Here is an 18,520-nt window from a genome sequence, read left to right as displayed (position 1 = left end):
TCAAGTCTCTGAAAGATGACGGGACTCCTGGAGGGTAAAATGCTCAGTTTGACCAGAGAACAGGAACAAATAACACAGCTTCTGCACTAATATACACCCATTTAAGCTTGGGATGCAGGTCTGAGATTACCAATTACAGAGCGTGTCTTGTAGCAAATGAGTACAACCATCAATCCTGTTTTACAGAGGATGCTGAACACCAGTAGCATTTACTTATTATTATTACCAGCCTGGGGCTCATTTTATACCATCAAACCAAAAGTGTGTGCCCTGGCACTCATCTTCCAAGCCATCCAGGGTGCTTCTCCTGTGATGGTAACAGATGGTACCTGTCAGCTGATGGTTTTGCTTCTAGCTCATTGCTGCTAGGGAGCAGTGCTGCCTGTTCAGATGTCACCTTAGGAAAGGACTGAACACAGAAAGCAAAATCGAGTTTGGTTTGACAATGGTTAAGGTTGAGTGACAGTGGGACAAGGAGGAATTTCTCGCTTACACCTCCGGCCCTGGGCTGAGAGCACAGCGCAGAGCGCAGCAGCGGCAGCGGCCGCTTTGCCGCAGGTGGAGCAAAGACTCTTATCTAAAGATAAAATGGAAAGGGCCAGTACCAGGAACCGTCTGTTAACAGACTTTGTGACTCAAATCTGTGTACACTGAAACGTACTCAGAAATGTTCCTTTCCAAGCAACTCCCTATTCACTCTATAAATAGAAGTGTCAGTCATTAAAAAAACGAAGGCCAAGGGCACACCCAGGGCCAGGCCACATGGCCCGGCTGAGTGCTGCCTTGACGTGAGGGGTTGCTTCTGTCGGCCTGAAACCTACTTAACAACGGCCTGTAGAATTCCGTGTTTAACTTGACAAAGCTCAGCAGCACTTCAGCTGCTTTGTCTTCGTGGAAGATGGTACGGCTGTGATTGTTCAAAGACACCAAATGCAGCATAACGTGATTTATAGAACTCTCTACTTCAGTATCACATCGGATTGCTGGGCATGAAGAGTGTAATTAAAGATTCAAACAAGCACAGTAAAAGATGTGCTTTAAGTTTGTAAATCCACCATTAGGTTGACTTTCAAATGCACTTTACAGTTTGCTAGTTTATTGCACAGCCTCCTTTGTTGTAAAAAAAAAATATTTATAAGCTTTTGCTGGAGTGTTTTGCTGCCTAAAAGTTAATTCATGAACTCGCTGTTATTTTCAAGCACGCAGAGAATGCAAGACTGTAAAGGTACCAATAATAATAGACTCTTCTGAGGAGAGCACCGGCTTGTCACCTCAAAATAGCCTGGTCAGAAATACACTTTGTATATACTCTGTATCCAATTCCCAGAACAGGCCCGGCTTATTATCACAAAGCACAATACAGACATCACCCCAAAGCCGGCTGCATTCTGCATCCCTGCCAGCGTGCTGAGGGGTGACACCTGGGGGCCCCTTTGACTATGTATGAGTTTTTATTTTATACATGAGCGCTAGTAAACCCAGGTTTATCAGCACTGGTCTCCCATTCTGTGGCTGTGACATGACCCTAGACTGCCCTGTAATTTGAAGGTACCTTAACCCCCTTCCTGCATCCTTCCCACCACAACGTTGTGCTTGCCATTTCCCTGGTTTGGTACAGGGCCTGCTGGCATTTCCAGCACAGCCCCATGGTTTCTCTCCTGCTCCTCAGAGAAGCCATGGGCTGTGCAAGTCAGCAGGACAGAGGACTTCACGGGAGAGGAAGGGGACTGAACTCCTTCCCCAGCACAACGTCCCATGGACTCATCCTAGTCATGGAACTCAACCCCCAACACCAAGGCTGCCTTCATCCCTATAATTGCTTTGCTGATACTGTGCGTGATGGCTCATTTTGCTTATGGCAGGGGTTACTGTAAAATTAGACACAGTTCTCCACAGAAGGCCACCTTCAAACCATTGTTGTTGGCCTCAGCTGTCTGTGGAGGAACCCTTGCAAAGAGCCCTTTGTGGAGATAGAGTCTGAAAGTTTTCAGGAAAAATCAGATGCAGTGTACCCTTCCATCTTCCTCCTCCTCCCAACCAAGGCAAGGCAGCAGGCTGTAAACTTTAAGTGTGTTTTTGAATCTGCTGTGAACAAGCAGGTAGACAAACCAGACATAAACCCAGAGCAAATCTGTCTTTTCATCAAAGGAAAATAGCAGCATCGGCAGACACAGAACTTCCACTGTGCAGACAGCTGTGCCTCTTCGAAAGGGAACAGAAGAAAAGGAAACCATTGTGGAGCTGTAACTGAAAAACAATCGTAACAAAAGCTTGGAAATGGAAATAAACAAACAAGCTTCCAGTAAGCTGGGGCTCACTGAAGCAGAGAATGTTGTCTGAGGAGAGCTAAGAAAATGTCCCTGTCCTAGGCAATAACTGTGGAATCCAAGAGAATTGTGTGTCCCTATAAAACTGCAGAGGATGAACACTACCCAGCCACAAAAGTGCAGTCCCCTGCCAGACCCCCTAGTAGGCATCTAAATGATCCTTATCACCCAAACACTGTCCCAAGTGGGTGACTCTCTGAGCCAGTCTGCCCAGAATAGCTCCCTGCTGTGAAGAAAATCACACCTGACAGAAGCGGGATGTGGGCGAGCAAAGAACTTCAAATGTTCCCCCGGTGGGGCTGGCAATGGCCCAGGCTGTTATTTGAACATTTTCCATATTTCTGGATTATTGCAGTTGGGGTAGCTTGGACATTTTAAGTTACTCAAGAATGTGGCAGGTAGTTAATTGAGTGGGATTTTGTTAAGACCTCTGACATCTGATCTGCCCTCTTTGACAGACACAGATGACGCAGGAAGTTTTCTTATCCTGTAGTGGCTATAGGAAGCTGCTGCCTGCTGTGGTTGAAGGGATTTGTATGTGTACAACATGTTGCAATAGAACTGTAATGCCTGTATGCACAGCCATGTTTATTTAGCCATCCAAGTCTCCTGTGAGATCGGTGCAAACATAAACACCTGGACACATGTGTGGGTCTGGCTCAGGCCTTTTGGGTTGATGGTAACATTCCCCTTCCCTGCCTTCTGTCCTGAAAAAAGCGTAAAGAAGCAGAGAAGCAGCTGCTCGTGATGCTGCCCCAGCCCTCCTGGGAATGCGGGTGCAGCATCTGTGTGACCCAGAACTGGGCTGCTGTGGATTGTGCTGGACCAGGATGATGGGAGAGATGGGAGAGTTTTGTTGGAGTGGCAGAGACCTGGATTTGCGGCACTTGTGGTGTTATTATTAACATAAATGGCAAGTTTTACCCCCTCGTTTGGTGGGTGAGCTGTGCACCACAAGTGCCCTGACTGGTGCAGGCTAAAGAATGACTTTCTAACAAAAAGTGCCAACATCAAATAACCCATTTATGCACTGTGGCTCAGGTGTCAAAACCGGAGCAAGCTCTCCACCGCATGATAAATCACAGTAAAATGGTTCTATCTTTGTAGAATTGCTGTTCCCTTCAATTTGCTTTGGCTGCATAACCTTTTCACTGCATATGATTAAGTCTCGTTGTTATGCCTTTTTTTTTTCCCTTGTTCTTTTCCATGTTGTTTCAGAATTGAAGCTAATAAAGCAAAACAAAATGGAAAATTCACAGTGGGGATCTGGAGATTAAACTGTCTGTCAACCTTGTTGGAGGGAAAGGTCTTTTTTCTAATAATGATTTGCGTTTTCATAGGTTAACAGTTTCTGAAACTGTTAAGTGCTATTGTGCCTTGAGTTTGGCAGCATTTGTTGTACTTGTCTAAAATGAAAAATGCTTTCAGCTTAAGAATGTAATGTATAATTTCTGTGGTGCCTGCTTGCCTTAACAGGTATGGTAATGTAATTCTAGCATTACTGTGCCAAATTAAAACCTGGCATAAAATTAATGCAATTGTGCTAAACTGTATGATTTCCACCTGCTTCTGTCATCCCTGAAATGGAGGGTTTAGGTGAATAGATGTTAAAACAACACTAGTGTTTGGTGCTTTTCAAACACTCCAATTCATGCTGTCAAATGAATGCAAGACAATCTCATTATTTAAAAGAACAGCAAGTTTTGAATTCTCACTGTTTCAAGGACATACTTGGACACAGGGACCTTAGCGCTGACCTCAGCTGCTACCAACTCCACGTAGGGAGGAATTGCTAATATCTCTTTGCTTTTGGTGTGCTCCCATTTAGGAAAGAGACTGAAGCAGGCTCTGGTGTCCAAACATTGCTTTGCCTGCCTGAGTTTCGCCTGGGCGCTACTCCTTTCCATTTTACTTCCCATAACTGGCCGCGGGGGGGACTGAAGTCTCTGAGAGAAGCTTTTCCATGTCCAGGCTCTGCAGCTCAGCAAGACTGTGTGGCCTTTTTCTTGAGGAGGCAGAATAATAATTGTAGATGCCAGTAATTAACGGTTGTAAAGCTCATTTTCCCTCAGCTGCCCTCCTCCAGGTGTGCATGTCGCGGTGTCCCCGGTGCTGGCTGGGGCTGGGCTCTGCCTGCCAGCAACTGGCTTCCCACCGCAGCACCGCCACCAGCTCCTGTTTTCCTTGGGAGATTCCCCAAAGCTGGGCAGTGTTCTGGAAATGCTGCGGTACGATAAGGTGAGCAAGGTAATGTGAAGGGAGCCAAGAGTGACTGCTTGCTTAGTGCCTGGTTTGGATGAGACTTTTCCTTTTGATTCCCAGGAGCTTCGTACTGGGACAAGGTTACGTGTTTGGTTGGTTTTAATTTTCAGGAAGAACGATATGATGCTTCCTATCTTGCTTTGTTAATTATCTCGTTAGAGTTTTCTTAATTATTTTAATTACACTGAGTATGACAGTGCAGTGATTTGATGTGATGAAGTTGTCGAGCAGAGGATCAGCTATCCCAAATAAAAAACACAGTGGAAAACCAGCTGAGATAAAGCTAAGCACTTTTTTGGTCGTGCCTTTGATTTGCTTGTGGCAGGCAACCAGAGTTATTCATCAGCTGGTCAGGACTCAGATCCTGTAGCCCAGCAGCTTTGTTACACACCGTGTGTTAGCAGTTCAAATTCTTTGGAAGCCCTTGTTATCCTTCGGTGATCAAGCAGACAGCGAGTGTGTGAACTGGAGGCAAGTAATGGAAAATGAAAGTGTCAGCAGCCTGCACATCATGGCAGCAGCTGGGAAACCAATCAACGCAGATGACTTCATCTGAAAAACACATGAATCTTAATAGGGTGTAGGGTGTAACCTTTGAAGAACAAGTGTCTAATCCAGTTGTACACAGCAATTCGATGCAAATGAGCTAATAAAAGCAGCGGGGCAGCCTGGCCTGGCTCAGTTACAGCCCTGTCACGCCTCCGCTCCTGGCAGCAGGGGTTTGCAGCTGCGCAAACATGTCGTGTTGGTGGAGAAACCACTGATCCGTGGCCGGTAGCTGCGTGCCGTGCCTTCGCCACACGTGGCCGCGTCCTCAGCCCCACGTCTTGGCTGCTTCCCTCAGTGCGGGTGCTGCTGAGCCAGGGGAACCCCCCAGTGCCACCCACGGGGTCCTGTGCCCGCACCTCCAGCAGCCGCTCCCCCGGCCGGGCTCCTCCTCACCTGCGCCTTGCCCGAACCCTCAACTTGCTGCAACAATCTCGATTTATAAACTACCCTGTAATTCCCAGGCTCTCACAAGCTAAAAGCAAAAAGCCACAGGCTTGTACGGGTGTCCCCAAATAATCAAATCAGTTTGTAAAATTATCAGCAGTGCAGTGGGGCTCTTTTTGCTCTTCTCCTCCCCAAATACTGAGCATTGCTGCTGTGCTAGCGATGATGTAAAGCTCGAACTGGGTGGCCTCTTCTATAATGTTCAATAAGTAGAGTGATATGTTCCTGGAGCCTGTATGAAATGCTGAAAAGCTTCCAATTCTGTAAGCAGACAGCCCCCAGAAAGAAATAATAGCTTAAAATCCAGTTCAAGGACTAATTAATTGGCACCACTGATGTGACTGATATTGAATTAGCATTAGCTTTTTGTTCTGCTCCTTTTCGTTCTGCAGGTTAGTGCCATATATCCAGCCAGGAGTATTGCACCCAGCGCCCGTGATGGTCACTGTCTTTGCATCTCTAGAAAAAGCTGATTCCAGTTCTTGGTGATTTGGGGAGTCAGGTCACACTGCAGCTGACAACTAGCCTATAGCAGATGGATTAGAGTGGTTGTACATTGCTAACAGTAATTACGTGTAATTAAAGTGCCTTCCTGGGACAGCAAGACCCTGACCTGGCAAACAACCGTTTGCAGTGTTGGTTGGAGTCCCGTGGTGCCAGGGTGATGCTGCAGCCACATGTGAGCAGCTGCAGGAGCTGGGCTGGGGACGGGAGGACACTGTGGAGCACACGTGCTGGAGAAAGCTGCTGTTTAGCCTCCGTGTTTCATCATCATGATATGTTGAACAGGGGAGACATTGACCTAAGGTGCACCAGGACTGTCAAATTGATCATGAACCGGGTGCTAATTAATGGTTTCCACTAAGTCCTTACCTCTAGGTGTGGTGGTGAATAATGACGCAAAAGGTCAGTTTGTTTGCTTTTTCTTTCAGGATAGGTTGTTTCTATCCTTTTGGTTGCACAGAAATGTCTTAAAATAGTTCCAAATATTCCCTAAAAGAGAAAAAAAAAAAATCCAGAAAGTAAATCAATCACTTACATAATTGTTATATTTTAAACAGTATGGCCCTACTGAAGCACAAAGCTACCGTGAATATTTCATCACATGGCTTTGGAAGGGATCAAAAACTATTAGCTGCTACTTGCAGTTCGGACTTCAAAGCCAACCAGGACAACGCCTCTTTCTGATTTTTCTTGTTCAGCATTGTATTAACAATAATAACAATAATATAGTTGACAATGAGTTGATAATTTCTAGCAAAACGTTTATTTGAATAATATAATCTCTCTTGCAGTTCAAATGCCATTCATAGGCTACCTGCATTTTTGTTTTCTTTTTTAGAACGTGAACTGAACAAAGGGACAAACATAAAGGACATGGGAGTTCCTCACAAGGGGTGGCTCTCAATGATTAAAAAGGACTTGTTTAATTGCGATTGAGCACAAATCCATGACATTTTTTATATGCCTTAAATATGTTATCCCTCATTGTAGAAGCTTAATTTGCACTTCCAAAGAACATGCAGCAAATATTTCCTGTTTCCTTAGAAAATGCTGTCTTTGTGATCTCCTTCCTGTAAGCAAACTCATTTAGTGCAGTAATCCCTCAAGGCACATACAGCAAAAGCAATACTTCCTCTGAGCAAATATCAGCATAATGTGTTTGAGCATTTAAAAAATATTTTAATAATATAAAATTCAGGCAGAGTCCTGGGTTTTGTTGTTGTTGTTTTCCATGCATGTTCAGTAAACAACCTATTTTAATACCTTTGTTTGCAATGCAAAAGTTTGATGTACATTCATGGCTAAAAACCTCATTGCAGCCTTTTGAGTCGGGAATACACAGAGGTGAGCATTTTGGATCTGACCATCAAGGCACTAAATACCAGATGCGTTTTGTCCCTTAAAATTCTGGTTAGAAGCAGTTTTGAAATGCCTCTGTTTTGAGCAGGAGTTCTTGCACTGATACCTGGGAGTTCAATGGGGACTCTTCTCTGGATAGACATTTACCTATAGTACTTAAAATCCGCTGGGAAAATGTGGACTTTTAGTTCAAAGTGAGTATGTCACTAAAGGTCTGATGCAAAGCACAGTACAATCCATAAAAATGGTCTAAGTAAGAGACTGCATGAAAGCATGTATATATACTGGTAAAGAACCCATATTTAAAGTATCGGTTTTCACAACATCCAAAGTCTGCGCCCATTTCTGGGAAAGTTAGTCCTTAGGGTGTTTTATGAGTTCATACTGCAGATAATGCACAGGCATGGCCGAAATGTTGAACTTTGCCTGCAGTATGTTTATTCTGAACTAGGTTATGTTGCATGTGTATGTTATAGGTGGCAAAAAAAGGAAATTCCAGAGCTGACGATGTGCAGTGCTGAATGTGACAAGGAGTTTTACGGACCTGAAATGTTGGTGTGCCGAGTCTTGTGCAGGAGCAGAGTGCAGTTTCATATTGCTAAGCAGCATTTCTGCTTAGATGTCCTATTTTACATGACAGATCCATGAACAAACCCCGGTGCCATGTATCTCACAGGCAGGAGGGGGGTCGGAAGGGCCCGGCTCTCTGGGATGCTGGTACCTCCCTGCACAGCATGAAATGGGCTGTGCAGCGCTGGTGGTGAAACAGCATCGCTGGGGAAGGTCGTACCCCCGTGGGGAACTCTGTCCTTCACTCTTACTGGAGTTTGTTCACTCACAGGCTAATGCAACCACAAATATCCTCATTAAGCGGAAAAACATCTATTCCTTTTTTTGTATCTTGCAAACGGCTTTGCCTCTGTGTTATCTTTCCTTGTGTGGTACCATGCTGCAGTGTATCCTTTACTCAGGACACCCTGTCAGAAACAAAGAGAAATCCAGTTTAAAAATATGATTTGGACTGCAAGAGGGCAGCAAACTCACTAATATTTCAAAGAAACCTCAGTATGAAAGATTTATTGTTTGTTTGTTTTTAAAGGTGTGCCAGGATGTGTTCCCAACAGGAGAGGCTGTATTATTTCCTTTTACAACATAGTGCATTTTTAAAGCCAGTTAGCAGCAAACATGTATTTCTGATGGCTTCCTGCTGATGTGAAGGGAGCATGCAGAGCATCCCGAGGGCAGGGATGGGCCAGGCTGTGGAAGGGATGTCAGTGTCATTTAACAATCAACAACACTTTTCTGTCTGAAAATGGTAAACCTTTGCTAATTGCCTCTTCGAAAAGTCACCTTCTGTTCCTTGTTGTCTGGTGTTGTAGCTGTGGGTTACTGCATGTCTTAGAAGCCTAAGAACAGATTTCTCAGGATGCTTTTTGCCATAGGCACCACATGCCTGGCCTAAATCCTCAGTTTGGCACAGCAAACCTGGAGTGACAGTGGTGGCAAGAGCAGCTGCACAGCGTTTCGTTTTCTGTGGTGTTTTCACTGTTGTAGAACTGCCCTCAACCGAGACACATATGGCCACAAACGTATGTATTGCAACCAGAACACTATGTGCCAGTATACAATCAGTGCTGTTTTTTCTCACGCACATGTAAACTCTTAGCTGTTTCCTCTACTAACACTGATCAATACCAGCCCTGACATATGGTTGGAGGTCTTGTGCTTGTAGATCTTTTTTCCAGAAGGATTTTCCTTGTGCCCGCCATGTTTTGCATGGTTGCTTGGCTGTCTGGCCACTGGAATGAAATAAGCCTTAAAGCCCACCGGTGGTCTCAAAGGAGTCTGGTTTGGGATCAGATGCCACTTACCCCGTTTTGAGCAGGACTCCCTGTCCGTCTTGTCTCATTCCTTACGCAGTCAGTGAAAGAAGGTGAGTCACCTCAGGAAGGACATCCACGCTCTTCCTCCCCTGCTGTAGGATGGGGTGATTCATCTCTACAGGTGCCTGTGTTCCTCATTTCTACCGGGAAACCTCTGGTAACCAGCTCTTCCCACCACAGGTCTGAGCCTGGACCTTGTCCCCGTCGCTGGGTGCGACTCCAGCCCTTCCTGTCACCCAAGCCATGGGGAGCTGCATGTGCTTTGCTGTCCCACTCTGACATTGGGAGCGGGATGAAAGTGGCCCTGTGAAAACAGTTGGCTTTGCTGTAGTCAGTTAGTAACATCTTTCCCATGACTTGGGACATATGATTTGTAAGCCTCTCAGAAAGTTCTCGGAAACATGAGCCAATTTCTCTTTTAAAGCTGTTATTAAATAATAATAATAAAAAAATCTTACTATCCTAGCAGTGCTGAGCAAGATATAATAGTATCAGAAATCTTCCATAATTCTCACGGCCAACCAACACAGATTTATACCTTACAGTGGAAAGGACACAGAGCCTGAGTTTTCGATTAAAACAGCTCAGCTTTTCTTCAGTAAAAATTGAGGTCCACAGTGCCAAATAAAATAAGGCCAGGTTCTTAGCTGGTTTAAACTGGATGAGCTCCATGTAGCTTCACTTAACCCGCAATGAATTTTGCTTGCTGGATTTTGACTGTTACACAACTTTCCTTCTCTAAGCAAGTAAGACACAGAGCAGGCTCGCAAGGGATGTGTCTGAGGAGACACATTGCTATTCTGCACCTGTTCAGTCCTAGATTCACAGTTCCTGCGGATGCGAGTAGGATCCTGCTCATACACAGATTTGTCGTGGTTTGTGTTTTGGTGGTTGTTTTTTGTTTGTTTGGGTTTTTTGGAGTTTGTTTTTCCTTCTTTGAAGTCTACATTTATGTTTATGGCTTGCTGCTGGAGTATTTCCAATAATGGACAGGGACTTTCTGTCTGTTTCTTTATTGTGGCATACTGTAAACTAAAATTTTAGCACCCAGTAAACAAAACTAAGAGACAGTTTGTTCTCAGTATAATATTCCTGTGACAAGACAGTGGGAAGTAAATGGCATCTACAAGCACTGTGTTCTTCCCTTGGTGTTCCTGGTAATTTTAGCACTGCAGCTATGTAGCTGGGGAGGAAAGCTACAGAGACCCATTGAGGCAGCAAAAATTTGAATGCAAACCCCAATGAAACAGTTGCTAGCGATTTTGTCATGCTTTCACATTGAAGTTCCTCTAACACTGAGAAATCATGAAGAAACACTGAGAGCATTGATCACACTGCTATATACTTTTCAGCTATCTTTTGGCAGCCTTTTGAAAGTCACAGCTAAAAATACTGAGAACACTCTAGGCTTAATGGGGTTTGAGTTAAGAAAAAGGATAGCATAGGAAGAAAAAAACCCTGAGAACAATGAGCCATGTTATGGCTGAGGGCCAAATGCAGAGCAAATAGCAAAAGGACTGTTGATCCGAGTTAAAGGTGTACCTGATCTAAAGAGGGCTCATCCATTGTGCTCTGAAAAGTTGTGTCGGTTTTGAGGGACTTTTCTTCCTCACTGGAATACAAGCGCACAAACCCTTGTCGCTTCAGCCACGGCACAAGGGGAGGAAGCGCTGCAGAGAGCAGTCATGCCTAAGGGTACTGCAGAAGCATCTGTTGTCTTGGGGCAAGCCTGAGACTGTTTTCAAACCTACTGAGGGCTTAAACAGGCCCAAGTCCCCTCTTGTCACTGTTTTTCCCCCTGGGCTGGGTGTTCCAGGGCAGTGGGGAATCCTCAACCAGACTCACAGAGCCAGAGACACTGGTCTGGCTCAGGGATTTCTGGTCTCCTTTCCCAGGCACAGAGGTTTACGCACTTGGCCAGTATCCTGAACACACATCTATAGTGCTGCATGTGGACCACAGCAAAGTGCCAGCTGGTGGCAAGGGATGCTCAGTGACTTGTAAGGGCAGGTGGCAACCAGCATCTCCCAGGCTCAGAACACCCCCCCCCCCGCCCAGTATTTTCAGCTTAATAGGCCAAACCTTAGTCTTGAATCAGCAGTTCACTTTAGGATATGGACCATAAAAGCTTAAATAGAAATCAGCAAGTAAATCCATTTTTTTCCACCTCTGCCTACTATTTTAGTGTTTTACGTGGCTTCTGCCAGTTGTTCTTATGAAGACATTAAAAAGCTGGAAGTTGAAAAGAGCATAGGAGTAGCTGGCTGCAGTAATAAATTGCATTTCTTCACTGATTTTACAGGCTGTTGTAAAGTTGCCCCCATGTGACTGTATTTGCTCAATTCCAAGTCACATTTTCCTCTGTCACTGAGCAAAACCGGCCAAAAATAAAACCTTCACTAAGCTGTTGTTCCTTCCTTCACTTAATGCAGGAGCATTGACTCTCCAGCACCCAGAAATTCAAATGCATAGAGATGTCTGGACACTTTGTATGTCTATGACTTCTGAAGTTTACCGCACATTGTAGGGTTTTTTACACCCGTTATTAGTTATGTAATGGCCTGGGTTTATGGTACCTGGGTAAAAGTGTGAAAGTACAGGTTGTAAATCCAAGTCACATTGTACTCTATTGAATCCTCATATCAAAATTCCTCCCGCAGTTGCAGAATCCAGTTTGCACTGATTAATTTGATGCTGAAGCCCCAAAATGGATTGTGAGCATCCGAGCCAAGCTGCAGTAACGACACTGTGCTCCAACTGATCTCAACGGGCTTTAATGTTATTGCCATTGACTGGAGCCAGGACACAGAAAAGTGAAGTAATTTCTATGGCACTACGTGAAGTTAATGGTAGGGTCAGGAGTAAGACTCTGGCTATTTGCCTTCAAAGCCAGGGCTCCATTTTATAGCCCAAAGGCACCGCTGTAAAGACTAAGCCCAGGAGCTGAAGGCCATTGGCAGAGCTGCCTCCGTTTCATTGGCTCTCCGTTTATCCAAGCTGGAGGACATGCACAGCTGCCATTAAACTTACGTCAGCTAATTGAGATCATTAGAGTGATTCTAGTTTACTTCAGCTGGAAATCAGCATTTACAGTGGGAAACCAAGTGCTCCAATGCAAATGTTCCTTTGTCCTGAACTCTTAATGTCTCTCTTTCCAAAATAAGACTTTAATCCCATTGTGGAGGCTCAGGCTTGCAGAGGCACTTGAGCATTGCCCAGGAGCAGCACGTTGTTGGGTAGACCAATGGGTTTCATCTCAGGGCTGAAAGTTGTGAACAGGTCAGCAGTGCTACTGGGGACAAACTGGACTTGGGGACAAGGTGTTTCACTTCGCATCCTTCATGTCTCCATCTTTAAAATAGGGACAGTCACATAAAAGAGTTTGTATGTAGCAGGCAAACAGCAGAAACCGAGTGTACTTGTCCAAGTGTGACAAGTGACAAGTGACAAGTCTTGCTTTGGTCTTATCTGTTGTAGAAGACAAAACTGCAGCAGCTGCTGTATCTGCAACTGCTTGGGATGGCTGTGCTGCTGTTCTGAGGTGGGTCCTGCCCCGGCTGTGCCGACGGTGGGACTAGTTACAAGCCAAAATACAAACCAAGGAAAAACTGGGAAAGTTGAGAGGCGCCCCAACAGACCCCCGGGCCCCGCTGACCTGAACCGAACCCCGCCGGCCCCAAGTCCTGCTCTCGCAACTCCGAGGGCCGGGTTTTCCGCGGTGCTGCCGCCGGGGGCTGGCACGGCCCCGCCCCCGAGGGGATATCCCCGCCCCCGCGTCGTAGCCCCGCCCCGGCCGGCCGCCCCGCGCCGCCGAGGGCAGGTAAGGGTCGCCGGGGGCTCCGTCGGTTCTGGGCTCAGTCCCGGTGCCCGTGGGCGGCGGGAGGGCGATCCCCAGGCCGGTCCTGGCAGAGTGCGAGCGCCTCGAGTCCGTGCGCTCGGCATGTCCCGGGCTCGGCCGCGGGACGGGGCGCCCGGCACCTCCCGGCGGGGCGGTACCGTACCGGTGCTGCCGGCAGCGCCGGCCAGATGTCTCTCGCCATCCGGGCGGGAAGAGCGTCCGTGCGGCAGGCGGTTAGGTCACGGCTGAGGTCCCGCTCCCTTCGCTGCCTCCTGCCGCGACGGCTGCGCTCCAGCGGCAGGAGGAGCCGTGGGGCTGGTAGCAAAGCGAGCAGCCGCCGGAGCCAGCCGTGCCCCGCTGGCCGCGGTTCCCCTCCAGGGCCCGCCTTCGTGGGACCTGCTTGCCGGGACCTGCTCCCCTTCCGCCGGGCACGTGTGGTCCCGCAGCGGCGGGCGGGAGCCATGAGTTCCCAGGCTGGCCCGGGAGCACGTGGGGAGGCTTTGCCACCTCGACGGTCGCTGCAGGGAATGGAAGTGCTGGCAGGGAGCGTCGGAACGGGTGCAAGCGTGCTGCAGGGGTAACGCGGTGAGGAAAGCATCTCACCCAGGGGAAATGGGCAGCAGCCCGGGCCAAAGGCTCCTTAGGAAGCAGAGGTATCTGGGCCTCTTGCTGCCCTTGTCTTGGGGCTGGGGTCAGCTCCATGGCCCTGTGCTGCAGCAGACAATGGAGACCTAGGTTGGGACACCACACTTATGAGACTGGTCAAGGCTTTGGGCTGCTACCTAAATAAACACATATTTTATCTTGCATTGGTGAATTGTGTTATCAAGGCCTTTTGCAATTGGTCATAGAGTGTTTTTGTGGCTTCTAATAAGAATAAGTTTGTGCGGTGGCTGCTGGTTTTCAGAGGAGAGATATTTGGCCAAAGATGTAGCAAAGTTGTAAAAAAGATCTGAAATGAAAGACTTTTGAAAAGAGAATAAAATCCTAGAAAGTAAGGTGTACTTCTGGTACTTTATAGTGTACTTTTTGTTATTGCTTCTCCACTTTGTTTTGAAAGCTACTTGTGAAAACCTGGAATGTGAAGTGTCACTTCCCTGTGATTTCTCCTGCTGTTTTGTCTGTATTTCCATACACCCCCCTGGCTCCATCCTGGTTTTATTTACTTCCTTATTCCTGCATCATTGTTGTAAATAGTTGGCATGGCAACAAGAACAGCATTTATTAATTTCTGCTCCCTTTGTAGCCAGCTCTCTGGTGTGATCGATGCTGTTGTATAAGCTACAGTAGCCTGTGGCTGCTGCTGTTTTATTTATTATGTCTTTCCTGGATTTCTTTAGCAGAGAATAATTTTTAAATGAAATCACTTGTAATGGAGCTTATCCTTCCCAGTGACATTAAAGTGGCCCCTGTGTCTCTACCTCCAGGGCAGACCACAGGGTATGGTCAAGGTGGTGGAGATCTACTGTCCTACCACTGTGGAACTTCTGTGAGGGTATCAGCAGGCGAGGATCAGTTGGTTATGAGGACTGAACCCATCTCCTTTACCTTCCCCTCCTCTCCCTCCCTCCCTCCCTTTTCCACCTTTGGCAGACTATCTGAGAAGCTCCACTTGGGGACTCAACTTTCTGCTCTCCTGCACAATTCTATAATTGAAGTGCCAACTTGTTTTTTCCTCCTGCATTCATAAATCATGTCCCTTTAATGTGCCTCCATCCCTGGGAAAGAGGCAGCCCTTGCCACAGCGTGGACAAAGTGTTCATTGTACGGCAGGCTCACTTTGATTGCATTTAAATCAATATTGTTATCTACACTTCAGAGATGTAGCAGGGGAGAAAGAACAATAATAAATGTTTGCCACAAAGCTGAAGGGAGTACATCACTGTCTGGGGGGGTCAACAGGCAGCAAAGCTGCATTGAGATGTGTTTATTAGTGACTTATTACAATTATGGTTGTCACTGCTCATATAAAAGCTCCAAATCTTATTCAGCTTGAACACCTAGAAATAAATCTACATTGTTCAACAGGACAGGTGATTTTGTTATTCTTATCCAAAAAGTCTGTCTTCTCCACCTCCCTTCAAGATTTGCTAAGTATTCATGGAGCTGCACAGATGGAAGAAGCACCTTGTCTGCACAAAGAAATGGTACCAGATGATCATCTGAAACTTATTTTATTTTTAGTGATTTAATTAAATTGGAGCAATCTGTGTTTGCATTTCTCACTTGAGCTTGCCTAAACTTTATCTTGAGCTCAACTAAGTGACAGTCCATGTCCACATGCAGATCTGTGCTAGTTTAAGCACATCTGTTAGCCATGCCTGTAGTTAATTAACCTACTGTAACTTTCTCCTGTAGAGAGAACCTAATATGAGAACTGCACCTTTGTGATTAAATGAGTGCGGCATCTGATTTATTTAATTGATTTCCTTGTGCATTCAGACTGCCCTTTGGCAGTGTTGGCCTCCTCACCTCTGTGGGTATTGTACATCGCTTAAATACAAGATCTTTCACCTGAGCACTGTGAGGGACAGACAGTGGCAGTGGGTGCTTTTTTTTTTGTTATTGCAGGTAACAAGCAGTGCCAGAGATACCTCCTGTCCCACTCAAGTCATCCGGCTCCTAGAACACATACATGACTCCAATAAGTGAATTAATGACTGGGTCTGTGCTTGCATTGGAAAGTTGCATTGATCCTGGAAGAAAACTGACCAGTTTATTAAAAAATATTCCCATGTATGAATTTGTTTTCTCATGGAAGAAGGTCAGTGACACAAGGTGAAGTCACAGCATCGGTGATGGGATTGCTCTCACTGGAGCTCCCTTTCACTGCATCTCAGGATGATAAAGTAAACAAGCTTTAGCTAAAACTGTAGCATTTCTGTACTTGAACCAGGTGCTGCACAAACCAATCCAGGCCTCAACACATGCTTGGAAATTAGGAGAGAAAAAGGTGGGGACCCCAAATTAGGGATGGACTGGAGCTTCATTTTTCTCTCCTTTCATAATGTGAGGGACTGACTCCAGACTCCGGACATGGCTCCTCTGTGTTTTGGCATCACAATTAGAAATTGCAGATCTGGAGATTATTTCTTAGAAGGTTGTTTCCAAAACTTTTCCCAGATGCTGGAGGGAATTATACCTTCCGGATATACCTCATTTTAAGCAATGATGAGATGCACCCCACTGTTTTGCAGTTACCTTCATCCCACTTTTGAGTTATTTCAGAATCATCCAGGCGTGGCTGAGGCTTAAAAATAATCGCTGACCAGAAGGAAGGATCCCTCAGTCTGCAAAGTTTCGTAAACAAGCAGCACTGGTTTCCCGTGGGTTTTGGCACTGCGCTCCGCCTCGTGCCATCGAGCTCAGGCAAAGGCATGCAAAGGTATTGGGCCCCACGTACTTTTGACTTCTGAGCTCCCGCCATGTTACAAAAACGGGGTTTTGTTTGGTTGTTTGTTGTTTTGGTTTGGGGTTTTTGTTTTATTGTTGTTTTTTGTGTGGTTTTGTTTGGGTTTGGGCTTTTAACCTGCTCCAGATGGCTGGGCAGGTGTTGCGAGCTCTGTATTACTGGGGCATAACGAGCAGGGTCAGGAAAGCAATTTGTGCCATGTCACCACTGGAGGTAAACATGGAGGAATTATGTTTGCAAGGAAGCAAATTTGAGGTCAGCAAATATTTTTCACGGTCAAAAATAAAAGGCAGAAGTTCTCATGGGTGTTTGCTTTTTTTCTTCAATCTTTCAATCCTACAGTTTCTTTGTTTGAACTCAGCTGAAACTTATCTTTCATCTCCCTTATCATACTGAGAACATCCAGGTTCTGAGGATGAGTGAGTGACAAATGGGGACAGGGAGGTGATTAGTCCAAATACATGACCTTCATGTGCAGTGGTCTAGCTTTAAGCTGCTATTTTCTCACTTTTAGGTACTATATGCTTACTTGTTGCCTTTTCAAGTATAACAGCTGAGAAGATGCTTTTTAGGAGTAACCTTCATACATGTGGCATATCAAAAGACTGCTAGCAGGACAGCTGGGTTCTTTAAAGCTGATATAAGGTGACTTGTCTCCCTTGGCTGAGAGGGAAGCTGGGACACCAGGATATTTCTCTGATGGAAATATCGGTGCAGCAGAAACGCAGCACAACTTGCACGAGGAGCTCTCAACGGGTTTGTTACAAACTAATAGACAGGGAATTGCAAATTCTTTTAAAGTTGTGCTTTCCTGAGGATGTGAGCGCAGGTTTAGTGCAAACCTCAGTGCAAGCCTCTGCCCCCTCCCCAAAACCAGGTGCACTTGGTGTGGGAGTGCGGCCCTCTCGCCTTCGCCAAACCCCCTGGCCTGCGCGGGTGACAGGCACAGCCAGGTCCTGGAGACGCTGGCACCCTCCCTCGCAGCCGGGACACGGCCATCCTCGTTCAATGGGAGAGGAGAGGATTTCTCAGTGTCCCAGGCGGCTGTGCTTGTTTATTTGCGTTCTGGCAATCTGCAGAATTACAATGGGCTGCATCCTGCAAGATCTGCAAATAGTCCCCACCTATGAAATAAACAGAAGTCTCAAATATTTAAACTAAAGCGTTGGATTACCAGTTTATTACCAGTAAAAGGCCTTATCGACTTTAAGGAGTCTGAGTCACACGTTTCCTCTGATTTTTTTGTTTTTTTCTGGTGATGCTGGCTCTGGGAAATATTGGTTAGGACTGTGCAACTCAGTCTTTTGTTTACCCTAGGTGGTAACCGTAGGATGGTTCATTTAGTTAAAACTGGATGAAAGGAAGTAAATTGTATATAATGCAAATTCCACCCGTGCGGTTCCTCGCTAGGAGGAGATGGGTAGAGTTCAGTGTAGATAGAAACTTGCGACAGTTACATTGCTTTGGGCAGAAATGCATACGGGAGAAAGATCCTTATGCATATTTTTTTATGAAAGATAACTGTTCCATAATATTGTGTGTCTCATAGCTTCTTCAGAAGCAGTGGTATTTCTGAGGCTAAGTGCAAATAAGCAGAGTTCACCAGCTTCTAATGTGGTCAGTGGAGCGTCTCCTCAATTACACATTCCCCACATGCACTGACTAGGGGAGTTTACTAATTTTTTTTGGCTTAGCATTGTGTCGTTCTTCAAAAATACCTTCTAGTGGCTGCTTTCAAGTGGCTGGACTAGAGACCTTATTGCTCTGATAAATTCCTGCAATTCCTGTGTGCCCAAGAGCATCTCAGGGCCATTCTTGATCAATGGGCATCCTTCTCTAAAGCTGCACGGGGAGAGGAGAAGGAAAAAGATTTTAATAAAACAGCTGAGATTCTCCATCGTGCTGGATGTTATTGGAAAATGTAATGTCAGACATTGACTGA

At 46.0% G+C, this 18,520-nt stretch overlaps 1 protein-coding gene across 6 annotated transcripts in view; it reads left to right on the top strand.

Annotated features, from left to right (window-relative positions):
• LOC136106105 (synaptotagmin-like protein 2) overlaps positions 1-18,520 on the top strand; it is an 84,684-nt gene that overhangs the window by 27,081 nt on the left and 39,083 nt on the right. For 5 of the 6 annotated variants that reach the window (XR_011740847.1, XR_010652083.2, XR_011740848.1 and 2 more), the window contains exon 1: positions 13,104-13,148. The exons of the other annotated variant lie outside the window; for it this stretch is intronic. The gene's annotated coding sequence lies outside the window, so the exon portion shown is untranslated. Of the gene's footprint in view, positions 1-13,103; positions 13,149-18,520 lie in introns of those variants that run through there. 6 annotated transcript variants of the gene reach the window in all.

The sequence above is a fragment of the Patagioenas fasciata genome, chromosome 11 (genome assembly GCF_037038585.1).
Source record: "Patagioenas fasciata isolate bPatFas1 chromosome 11, bPatFas1.hap1, whole genome shotgun sequence".
NCBI lineage: Eukaryota > Metazoa > Chordata > Aves > Columbiformes > Columbidae > Patagioenas > Patagioenas fasciata.
The sequence above is the reverse complement of the archived record's forward strand: the minus strand, read 5'-3'. Positions and strand labels throughout refer to the sequence as shown.